The 12,846-nt window shown below is 44.1% G+C and overlaps 1 pseudogene; it reads right to left on the bottom strand.

Moving 5' to 3' along the window:
• Positions 1–8,936: 8,936 nt before the first annotated feature.
• On the bottom strand, positions 8,937–11,354 carry LOC147456316 (uncharacterized; annotated as a pseudogene).
• Between the last annotated feature and the right edge of the window lie 1,492 nt (positions 11,355–12,846).

The raw sequence follows: 12,846 nt of genomic DNA, 5'->3' as shown, positions 1-12,846 counted from the left end.
ATATCAAGAAGTAGTGACCAATATTTGTTGATGTGGACTATGTGCTTGAAGAAGGCAATCATAGAACATATGACTTTATGTAAGCCAACAATAAAGATTCTCATTTGGCCATCCAAACTGGATGGCTAAGATGAGCATCTTTAATTTTGAAAAGTCGTGTAGCTGTGGCAATATACGTGGTAATATATGCAATAATTTATGCAGTTTTAAACACGATAATAGGAGCGAATATATAACCGCATTGTCGGGGATATGTGTTCAAAAGGAGAGTCAAGAAGGCGCGGGGACTCTCGTTGTGTGTGTGTGTGTGTGTGTGTGTGTGAGAGAGAGAGAGAGAGAGAGAGAGAGAGAGAGAGAGAGAGAGAGAGAGAGATCAGAACATTAGACACAAAAGCTATGACAATCACTATAATCATCAACAAACCTTCAATAAAAACTTGAGTACAACTTAATCATCAGTAGCCAAGGCTGGCCATTAACGACATTGTTAATCCGATTAATTGTAGATTAAAGAGTTCAAGCTCCCTTTACAAAAGCTAAGCCAAACTAATTTAGCATGCACAGAAATCGAGCGTCTGTCAATGCTCGATGTTGATGAATGTAAAACTTTTTACAATGATGAAGAAGAAAGCAACGGCAAAGTTTTGCTTATGCTTCTCCACCGCTACACACTCTCCCTACTTTCCAAGAGAGCTCTCCTCGATCGAGAGCGCCCTCCTCTTTCTCCTGATTTTTCTTTTACTCCTCTTGCTGAGAAAAAAATCTCTCCTTGATCGCCAAAACTCCTTCTCCTCTGATTGATATATGTCCTTGATTGCCAAACAAAACTCAAACTTCTCCTTTGCTTCATCCCTCTTCCTCGTTCATATTCTTGCTTACCTTCCAATCACATGCTTACTTCCCTCCTTGCTCCCAATCTCGGGCTTCCTTCATGATTTCTTAATCAAGAGAGATAGACCTTAGTCGGGAGAGAATATCCTTGAAGCAGCCCAAAATAGGGAGAGAGTTCCCACTCCCTTCATGTCGAGAGAGAGAGAGAGAGAGAGAGAGAGAGAGAGAGAGAGATAGATAGATAGATAGATAGAGAGAGAGACAGAGAGAGAGAGAGAGAGAGAGAGAGAGAGAGAGAGAGAGAGAGAGAGAGAGATAGATAGATAGATAGATAGAGAGAGAGACAGAGAGAGAGAGAGAGAGAGAGAGAGAGAGAGAGAGAGAGAGAGAGAGAGAGAGAGAGAGAGAGTTCATAAAGCTTCTCCCCTTCCTTGTTCTACCCTATCTCCTCCTCTTATTCATTCGTTTCTTCCCCACTTTCCTTCGTCCATACAACACTCCTCTCCCTCTTATCTATTTTTAGGCTTTCTCTATTTTATTTTATTTTTCATGCCGTCATGACAAGGCATGTGAATCATGTTCATGATGTGGCATGTGACATTCGACCGCCATCAAATGCAGCGGAACTAGAGCCAAATAGTGGTACCATGAGCCGTTGAATCTTTTTTGCTTCAGGGTCGACTTCTTTGAAGGCCCCCATAGTCTAGTGTCACGTGTGAGCCCATCTTCTTCGGTTTCTCTTGCCCTTGCCCTATTTGGCATAATCTCACACTCAATAGCTCCTCAAGCACTTGTTGCACTCTTAAGTGCACATTATTTGGCATGCATATCAACTAGGGCATTGTCCAATGCACATTATTCGGCCTAGATATCGACCAAACCACTGTCGAAATCTATTATTGCCAACCATGCATCAGCAAATTACCTCATTAGGCATATATCTTGACCAGGTAGTGCCGAGCACAAGTCTGCCATCATACCCCGCTATCAATGCACATTAAGAGATGGAATTCTGGACAAGATCCTCGAGCACTTATTTTTAAGCGCACCATATTTAGCATACATATCATTGAACGTGCTCATTACTGATCCCTGATCACTGCTCAATAGACATGTAGAGTTCAATTAGACTCAATTAACATCTTTTTGTTTTTTTGCCCATCATGGAAGCGGAGTGGCACAACATCCAACCCCTCTCAACTTGCACAGCCTCCGGTCTATGCCAACCATTATCCAAACTAAAAGAAAAAACTTGTAAAAATATAAGCACTACCCTACTGTGAGCATGCTTAAAAGAAAATTTCCAACCTGTGGACTTACTTGAATATACCCTCCTCCAGGATCATAGGAAAAACACAAGAATTTTCCAACCATAGAACATAAGCATGTATTGATCCATAAACCATAATTAACCCCTCCTGGATCATATGGCATATAAGTCAACCACCCTGGATCATACATATGTCCATCTTTGCCCGGATCAAATGACATATTAGTCAATTTTCCCAGAACATGCATATAATTGTCTTCTCCTAGAGCTAGCTCAAAATCCCCTACATCATAGGGTAGCATCAGATCCCATATAGCATCTGGTAACATTCAATATTTCCATATTCCATGCAACTGGCTCATCCAATTGTTGTTCATCGATCACGTGTAGGAGCATTGGTAGTGCACCTTCACCCCATCTAGCATTGGAATCCCAATCATGCATATCTGGATAGATCAATTCCTTGGTAAAATCCACCTCATTTGGCTCCCTATTTTTCATATGCTCAAAATCTAGTAGAGCATCATCCGCCAACAACTACATAAGGTCATCATCAACTGCATTGAATAAACTTGCTCATGCACAAATTTAGATTTTTAGACACACTTAGCATCTGTATTTGAGAATCCTTCCAAAGATTCATCCAATAAGCACATAAACTCTAGATCCACAGCTTCAAAAGATTCCTCCACCCTACACATCTTAGGCTGCAAACTAGTCTCCCGACATATGACATGCATATTAGACACATCTATTGTAGACTGTCCTTCAAGTTTCTCATCCTCATTCAAATATCTTTGAACTTCTGTAGCACAAAGTTCAGTATATGCACATTGAAAAAAACATCTATTGCCATGTCCATATCATTGGTATAATGCAACCAATCATATGCAACAACAAGAGATTGCACTTCATTATGCACCCCCTCTGAATAAGCATCATCACGTTCATGATCATTCTGCCATAGTGTAAGCCATGTCTTGATAAAGAAGGAGTCTGCACCCCCTCTAAATCAAGCACATACTCTTGCATATCCAAGCCCTCAAAATCAGGTGTATCCAGGCCCTGTAAATCTGGTATACCCAAGTCCATGTCCTACATCTCTCAACAACATCCTTGCTTTTTCCTATAGCATTTGCATCATCTATCAACTCTAGGGTAGAATCTGTACCACAAATTTTTTTTTCTAATTATGAGTCAATAGCAAAAGCATAAGCTATAACCACATCGTCATGCACGTCTACTTGAATATGGTTGCACTCATACACCTGCACAATTTCTTCTTGAGCTTTAGACACTTTGTCATTTTGATCCCTTGATTTCTTTTCCTCATGTAATGCTTGCATATGTTCTTGGCAAAGTTCACCTTCTGTACCTTGAGGCTGTATATCCTCACCCTAAAAAATTCTTACTTCATGTAATACATCTACAAAACCCAACTTTAACTATATCTTCACCATTAGCCTATAAGAAAGTAACATCTTGTAGAAGACACTCCTCAATCAAAACTTCTAAATTTGATCATACTTTCTCTCAAATATCTGAGTAAGTTTGTAGACTTTGAATCTGTTCTTGATATCTTGCATAATGCTCATCACTTACTTTGATAATAGCTTCTTTGAAATATTCCCAATGTCGTCGTAGGCTTCCGTAAGCTCTTGAACTTTCTCCTTTAAATTTGAACTCAATAACTGCTTAAAGGATCTAATCATCAACTCTTCTGGTATCCCTCTTGACTTAATTTCCAACTTATAGCACTCTACGTAGCCCTTTGGATCATAACCATCAAAGAATCTCCTCTCGTCGTATATAGCATCCAACGTTGCATCCAAAGCTTCATTCATTTGCTTCTTCATCTTCATCGTTTCTACTTCAAGCAAAGATCCTTGGACCAATTGGATCATCTTGAAAAATCTTGAACTGTTGACACTTTGCAGTAAACTCTTCAATCAACCTCATCATTTGTTCTAGATTCTCCATCTTCACCTCCCACCCCATCTCGTTTCGCTTCGGGTCCACTAAGTTTGTTAGAGGATATATGTTCGAAAGGTGAGCTGAGAAGGCGCGGAGCCTCTAGCTGAGAGAGAGAGAGAGAGAGAGAGAGAGAGAGAGAGAGAGAACATTAGACATAGAAGATTCGGCAATCACCATAATCATCAACGAACCTTCAATAAAGCCTTGAGTACACATTAGAAGATTTCGAAGGTCATTTGGAGGGCCTTCTAAGAAATTCTATTTCTCTCTCTAGAAAATCTTCTTAAAATGCTTATGCACTTATTGAGTACGTCGAAAAGGACAACTAGATACTTTGAAAAGTAAACCTAACTTTCTTATATTTTTTGAAAACGGTCACCTTTCCATTAAATGTGATTGTCTTTTTCGCGAGTTCGGTGCTGCTCATTCAATACAGCTTTTTGCATCATTAAGATTAAACGAAAAAAGATAAAACTGTGAGGTAATGTCAAAATTTGAAGACTTGGACACCATCAATGCGCTCAAATTGCTCAAATACCTAAAAATCGAATGTCTACATGTCCTATTCTAACACCTGGAGAGGAAGAAAATGCCAAAAAACCCCTAAAAGGGGATTTTATATGAACAGTGTGTGAGGGGCACTCTGAATTCTTGTGAAATGGCCTCTGCATGCCGTTCGGCTACTTCTCTCTTTTATGGGTTTATATATATATATATAAAGAACTATGTGAAGAATGTAAATCTTTTTACGATGATAAGAAAGAAAGCAATGACAAAGCTCTTCTTATGCTTCTCCAGCACTGTACACTTTCCCTGCTTTCCAAGAGAGCTCTCCCTGATCGAGAGCACCCTCCTCTTTCTCGAGCTTGTTCTCTCGCTCCTCTTGCTCGGAAAAAAATCTCTCCTTGATTGCCAAAACTCCTTCTTCTGTGATTGATCTGTGTCCTTGATTGCCAAAAAAGAACTTGAATTTCTCCTTTGCTTCGACATTCATATTCTTTCTTACCTTCCTAATCACGGGCTTACCTCCCTCCTTGTTTTCATGCCTTGCTCCCGATCTCCATCTTCCTTCCCGCTTGCTTAGTCGAGAGAGATAGAACTTAGTCGAGAGAGAATAGCCTAATTGAAGCACCCGATAGGGAGAGAGATCCCGCTCCCCTCATGGAGAGAGAGGGAGAGAGAGAGAGAGTGAGTGAGTGTTCGTCAAGCTTCTCCCATTTCCTGCTCGACCCTATCTCCTCATCCTCTTCGTTCATTTCTTCCCCTCTTTCCATACAACCCTCCTCTCCCTCTTATCTAATTTTAGGCTCTCTCTTTCTCTCTCTCTCTCTCTCTCTCTCTCTCTCGTCACGCCGTTGTGACAAGTCGTGTAAAGCATGTTGATAGACCTTCAATCGACATCAAACCTAGCGGAACCAGAGCCAAATAGTGGCACCAGGAGCTGTTGAATCTTTTTCGCTTGAAGGTCGACTTCTCCCAAGGCCCCCACAGTACAGCGTGAGCCCATCTCCTCCTCCTCCCTGCTCGTTGCGCTTAGCTTCGCTATTATTCTCCCACTTCCCCTTCTCTTTGCATTAAAGTTCCTTTAATTTGCTTTATTTTGGTCGCCAATTGCAGCTTTGAAACACGACGGTCCTAATTTTTTGGGCGGCCAATGCAAGGCTCTTTGATAATATCTCAAGAGAAGTTCTCATCCCCTTTGCGTCCGGTTAAAGAGCTAGAGCTTCTTTGCCACACTAGCCAGGTTGGCCATATCTTGTAATTCACTTGTTCCAAGAGACCACATTTGGAACACAACTCATCAAAAACTTTATGTGCTCCCGTACGGGCACCACATTTGATAACATAATGACCAAGTCATTGTTGAGCACAACATTTTTCCCTATAGCTTCGCTTGCCCTTGCCTTATTTGGCATAATTTCACACTCAATAGCTCCTCAAGCACTTGTTGCACTCTTAAGTGTGCATTATTTGGCATGCATATCAACTAGGGCATTGCCCAATGCACCATATTGGCCCGGATATCAACCAAACCAATGTCGATCACCAAATTACCTTATTAGACATATATTTCGACCACGGTAGTGGCGAGCACAAAGTATGCCATCGTACCCCGCTATCAATGCACTATAAGAGATGGCATTCCTGACAAGCCCCTCGATCACTTGTTGTTGTATTAAGTGCGCCATATTTGGCATACATATCATTGAACTTACTCGTTATTAAGTTCTAACCAGTATCAATAAACATGTAGAGTTCAATTAAACTCAATCTGCATCTTTTTGTTCTTTTTCTCATCATGAAAGTGGAGTGACTCGACAACGTCTAATGCTGTGTATATTGCTATTAAACCACTGTTGGTTCTTTGCCAATAACACAATGTTATTGTCACGCACACAATATTTTCTCTTTCTATTTTCTTATATTTTTGTTGATTGCTATCAAATCTAAAAGAATGGGCGAACCTTATTGGTGGAGCTGCACAGAGCGGCAAGGTGCGTGGGTGTGATTTAGGCTTCTGCAAGCTGCCGGCATCTGCAGCTGGCCGCACGTTGGCATCATCAGCTGCAGCTGGCACGTTGGCATCGTTTGCTATATTGTAATCAGGTCCTCCAGCTGCTGTAGGACGTGAGCCAGATTTATGGAAGATCGCGTTGACGCGCCAGGCCGTGAATCCGAAAAATATGAAGCAAACCACCAATACCACGACCGAACTTATGATGATGAAATCTGAGTTGTACTTGGAGTTTGGTGATAACAGCGAGATGACGCGTAGTCGCACGTTGGAACGTTCCACATACACGTCCTCCGATCCTAGATCCCATGTGTAGAAGCGTTTCTCCCTCTGTGACTCACTGTACGCGCCCACGGACATCACTGCCAAGAAGGACGCCGAGCTGAGCACTACATTGACAACGGCTAGCATCACCAGTACTGTGCCTTATATCACCCTGCATCGTCGTCGTAGAAGTCGATTAGGGCCCCTGTCATTGAAGAACAGGGGCCACCTCCATTGTATGATTGCTACTAGTAACTTTGTGAATTCGGGACCAGCAAAGGAAAATAGAACCGGAATGGCTGTGCTGACAACGAGTGCAGCAAAGGATATGGCATCGGTAGCCGGACCCTTTTCCATTGTGAAAGCCATAGTGTGCGCCCACAGGAAGCTATTGAGAGATGCTCTAGCATGGACTTGAATGACGTTGAGTAAGGAGGACTGGCTGGAGCTGGAGATGAGCAATGAAGGCACCTCGAGTGTGCAAGCTGCACTCATTTCATTCATTTGGTGAGGGGCATACTTAAATTCACTTCTGTCTCGACCCTTGGAGGAGGTCCAGGTACTTTTGCGACTAATTTGGTAAAAGGGGTCGGTTGTGCTTGACGTGTAGATCCCCACCATTGCATTGCAATTGATATCATTCATGATCTGACAATTAACAGACTCGTTAATTTGGACGCTATATTCCGAAGAGGCTATAAGCTTTCCACCTGACGGGAAGAACCTACAGGAATCTGCTAAGGTAACTACCAGCTGTAAGAACTTGAGCCCTTGCACACCATTGCAAGAGAAATTACTTGGATAACTATCCACACAAATATCTTCCCGGCAGATTGTGATATACTGCTGATCTGTCGAGGAATCAGTTGCAGGCAACTCCGTTAGGAATGCCTCCTCCGAACACTCCTCAAATGGTTGGCTCTGCCACTGCCCACTATCAACACCAAGCTTTACTTCAAGGAAGTTTGTGGTGGTTTTCCCAGAGTTATCATCCCTCTGCAACACGGTGACATCGCGGGAAGGAAGGGATACAGAGACTGTATGGCGGAAGCTGCTGGGCAGACTAGTTTTGCTCAGCTCTGGGGTGAAAAGAGCACATGATGTTACAGGTAAAAGGCCATACGAGGCCTCAAAAATGGGCCGGTATCTAAGGAAGGCAGGCTTTGGTGGGCACGGAGGGAAAGTTTGGTGGACATTGATGAACATGTCAAGCTCATCTGACGTTGGGATGGGATGGTGGATGGGGGTATATTATTGTTACTGATGAAGAAAGGAATGGCATTCACAAGTAGAGTGGATGTGCCCCGAAGCCAAAGGGTGCCATAGGAAAGCTGGACGTCTTCTTCAGCTGCAGGGGTCTGGTTGGAAGATTGATCATCTGGATTGGATGCCTGCGTGACAAGAAGAGGTACCATATAACCTTCATCACAGGAGCTATCATACTCGCACAGGAAGAAGATGGTCCACATGGACGCTTCGATGGTGCCTGTGCCTTTGACGGGTTTTTTAATTTTGTATCCAGCGGTGGAGAGACGATGAAGAGCCTGTGTGACATCAACAATGCCATTCACATTTGGGATTCCAGACTTCACCCAAGGGTTACTAGACGTGGTGCTGTTTTGGTCCGCAATATTAGCCAGCTTGGCCATCTCATCGGATCGCAGCGGACCCGCTGCAAAAAACCTCTCGATGGCGGAGTCATGCCAGGCAGTGTTTTCCAGCGTCCACCATGCCTGCCGATGTGCGCCCTCGCTCAGCTTCCGTAAGGCGTTCATTTCCGCAGCCTCAGGTGTGAACTTACCGATCCCAATTGAGCTCATGTAATTACTACCCTCGACCTGATCATCAGCGTGCATATGCAGCAGGCTGCAATATATTGCTACCAAATATCTTGTGCATGACAGAAACTGATGTTGCAGGATCCTCCTGCAAGTTATAGCTTCGCGAACCCGTAGCTTCTGCCTATTCATAGTGTGAGATAAAGGGAGAGAGAGAGAGAGAGAACACGCAGAGGCACAAGTTAGAGACAAGGCGTTAGCCAAGGCAATGTGCTAGAATGAGATGTGTATTGATTAGGGAAGACACACTTTTATATAGGACGTATGGCAGTTACAATAAGGTTCACTTCAGGTGATTCATGGGAATGCGGGCCGTTTGGCATCTGACCACGTGTGTGGGTTGCTGACTTGTGTGATGACATGGATTAATTATCTAACACGCCCCCATAAGACATGTCGTCATACAAGGGCATCCATATGTTATGGATTCATGGTGAATGCGAAGCTACATGCTTTGGTTTTTATACAATGAGCATGCTTATGCAACCTTTACATAATGGAGTCATGAACGAGGCTGGAAATTGATTCAGCCAGGGTCAATGGTTGCCTTCATCAAGAGTCGAATCTTCAACTCTGATCTTCGATTTGTATGTGCTTTAATATCATTTGACAAGTCCACTACGTGCATGCTTTCACGATCTTGAACATGGCATTTTCGCCCCCGCAAGAGAGATGAAAGCATGAAATCATTGGTTAGAGTCAAAGTTGATGTCGAGGTTAAGTGTGGAAAGGGCAGCAAGGTAAGAAATCTCAGAGTAGGTACCATTTGTTGAATGAACAGGAGAGCTTGCAATATGAGGGTTACACACACAAACTGGTGAGTTTGAGGAGTCAGCTCAGAATGGAAGCTAGGTAGGGCTCTTGTAGGCGAGGCCACCAGGGTCAAAAACAATGGAAGACGATGGGAGTAGGCAGCCATTCAGTGTTTGCATAAGACCTTTGAGTACTCCAACTACAATATTGGAAATGACTCCAACAAGGAGGATGTGGGCCAAAGACACTACAACAGCAGTGGTGTCAGAAAAGTGGTTGTCATTGGCAAATGTCAAAGAGAATCCATTCATGGCAGCATCAGATATCTGAGAGTCAGTGTGGAAGAATGTTTCAACTGGTAAGGGGTGAAATTGATTCTCAGGTGGGAGGTTTACAACCATGTAAGAAACATGTAAATCCAGCTTGAAGAATGGATTTGAATAGTTATTTACTGTAGCTTTAAGGAGAGGCCAGAGTTTGGATTTGCTCAAATCCTTGGAGGAAAGGTGTAAAACACCGCTCGATGTAGGAGGCTTGCGAGGTGGCTCACCATCAAAGCGGGTCTTCGGTGTTGAGCTGTAGGTTTTGTGCGGGGTTCTTCGACAAAAGCGGCATGTGGGACCAGCAATGTAAGAGGTGGCTCGATTACCTGCAACCAATGGATTTATGTAATTTTTTGCAGCATTGGTGGATCTATCAATGCTTTGAGGTTGGATAGAAACGTCCCAAGAGGCAGCCGGTGCAATACTGCGTGTTAAATTGCTCGCTTCAAGATGCCACCAAGCTTTGCGAGCTAAAACCAGGGAGTTGTTGGCAGCATGGGGCTGCACTGATTGAGAATGCAAGAGCTCCCCAAGGAAATAACTCTCCTTGTTGGCGCTGATTGAGAGGAGGGACTCAAGCGAGGAGGCGGCACCGACAGCACGAGGTACACTAGCATTCTTTGCAGCAGCATCTTTGGTTGCAACACCTTCTTCTGTAGGGATGGCAACTGAATTTTTGGTTGCTTTAAGAACTACACCAGTGTTGGCAGTGGCGTGGGCACCATCAGTTTTGATGGTCGCAGGGATTTTGTCAACCTAGGTTGCTATGGCAGTTGTACCATCTAAAATATAATCTGATGTGCACGCAGCAAGGGCAGACCTCTTTGCTGCAGTAGCTTTCAATTGGAAGGGTTTGACAGTGATAATGGCCGTAGCAGGGTCGTCTGCAGAAGGTGCGACAGCAACTGCATTAGCAGGAGCGTCATCTTCTGCAACAGGCTCGTCGTCTGCAACAGGCGTGGGATTCTTGTTGACTGCAGCAGCGTTGGCAGCAGCAGGTTGGGTTGCAGGGGTAATTACATGCCGAGGTGCGGCGGCACCTCCGACTGGAGCATTGGAAGGACCAGCCGCAGCAGGACGGGAGGCTTGAACCAATGCTTGGTTTGCAGGAGCCGGGTTCCCGAGAAATGCTGCAACGATGGTAGCATCACCATCACCATTCTCAGCAGCAAGGTTTGCAAGGAAGGCAGTGATGACCTGGTCATCACAAGCAACGTCAACATCTGCATATTTGCAAAAGGTAGGGCGAGCAGCAGTGCCTGCCGGAGGGGTCTGCGGCTGAAGCGAAGAGGCTGATGGAGGTGCAACAGCCGTGGGGCCTTCGGGCTTGAGGTGGGGGTACCTTCCCACAGTAGAAGGTCTGCAGAAGGCATGGAGAGCTTGCCGTATGGCAGCAATAAGAACCACCAGGAGGTTCTGCGCCCAGAGTTAGAGAGGCGCAGGTGACTGCATGGTGGGGCGCCTCACAGGTGTGGGAGGATCAGGCCTTGGCTGCGATGATACCATGTGAGATAAAGAGAGAGAGAGAGAGAGAGAGAGAGAGAGAGAGAACATGCAGAGGCACAAGTTAGAGACAAGGCGTTAGCCAAGGCAATGTGCTAGAATGAGATGTGTATTGATTAGGGAAGACACACTTTTATACAGGACGTATGGCAGTTACAATACGGTTCACTTCAGGTGATTCATGGGAATGCGGGCCGTTTGGCATCTGACCACGTGTGTGGGTTGCGCCTGACTTGTGTGATGACATGGATTAATTATCTAACACATAGAAACAATCGTAAATGCAGCTGCTGAATCAATCTGCTGCAGGAGTGGCAGCTAATTAGACAGCAAAATCCAAATTATGGCAAGCAAGGTTACGTTTGATTCGAGTGATTCGTAAGAGAGAGAGAGAGAGAGAGAGAGAGAGAGAGAAAACAAATGTCACCAAAAAAGAGAGAATTTTTTGAAATTTGAGGGGTATTAGAGGGGTTTTAATATTGGTAATTTTCCGAAAAAGAAAACAATATAAACGTGCTTCTAATGCAAGGCCGGCCCCGGCCGGCAGGACTAGCACAACGCGCAAGAGTTTTTTTTTTTTTCCCAAGTGGAAGCTTTCAGGAAATTCTGCATTTTCAAATCTACGATGACTAGTGGTTCATGTGCCCATCAAGACTAAGAGGGCTTTTACACGGAGATTTTCAAAAAGGAACGTTCCTTTTGAGTTTTGCAATCCCACGCATCGAAAGGAGCTCCCATTTATAGGAAGGGAAAGCCAATTTAAGTGTATCATTTCTACTTCCAACCATCCATCACGTCCAAACTATCCCAAACTACTCAAACTTTTGTGGTTTTGGAAAAGTTTTGCAAAAGGAACGATTACCACCTATATTCCCTCCACCTAGCTTCTTTTGGTGAGGGTGACTTTTGAAACTCACCGTGTGGAGGCCCTATAAGGGGGGGACACAGACGGGAGGGGGTAACGGTTATTGTTGACCGTTGGGTCAACAACACAACATAACTCAAGTTTCGTACCAAATTCTTATCTTTGGGGAGTTATGAAATGCTGCGGATTATGGCTATAAACGTCATTTGTAATGAGTAGTCATTCTAGTTTCAGAAGCCGAGGTGCAATGGCACTTCCAGATTGTAAATACAAAGACATTTGACCCTTTCAACCCCATTTTTGGTTAAACCTAAGGTAGCTTTAGTATATAAGGTACCTAAGTCATTTTGTAAAGAGGACTTTTATCATAATCAAACTTTAGCGCTGCCGTCTACTGTGTGTGAGAGAGAAAGAGAGTGAGCGTGAGCTTCATCCTCTTGCTATGCCCGGCTCGCTCAACACATTGGAGATCCGACTACACCATTGTTGTAGGCTCGAGGAGAGCTACGCGACGATGCCAAGCATTCCACGGGAGACGAAGCGCACACGCCGACGTATCCACGAGCTATTTGTGGCTGTAAGTGTATCAAACGATGTCTTTTTTCTGCGTTCTAGTAGTCTATAGAATCGTGGCGACATAAGCTACGCATAGGTACTCATAAATTTCAGTTTCAAGTACTTTCAAAATTCCGCTCTGTCATCCTACGCGT

Source organism: Adiantum capillus-veneris, chromosome 6 (genome assembly GCF_014529385.1).
Source record: "Adiantum capillus-veneris isolate H3 chromosome 6, ASM1452938v2, whole genome shotgun sequence".
NCBI lineage: Eukaryota > Viridiplantae > Streptophyta > Polypodiopsida > Polypodiales > Pteridaceae > Adiantum > Adiantum capillus-veneris.
This window is presented reverse-complemented; position numbering and strand designations above follow the sequence as displayed.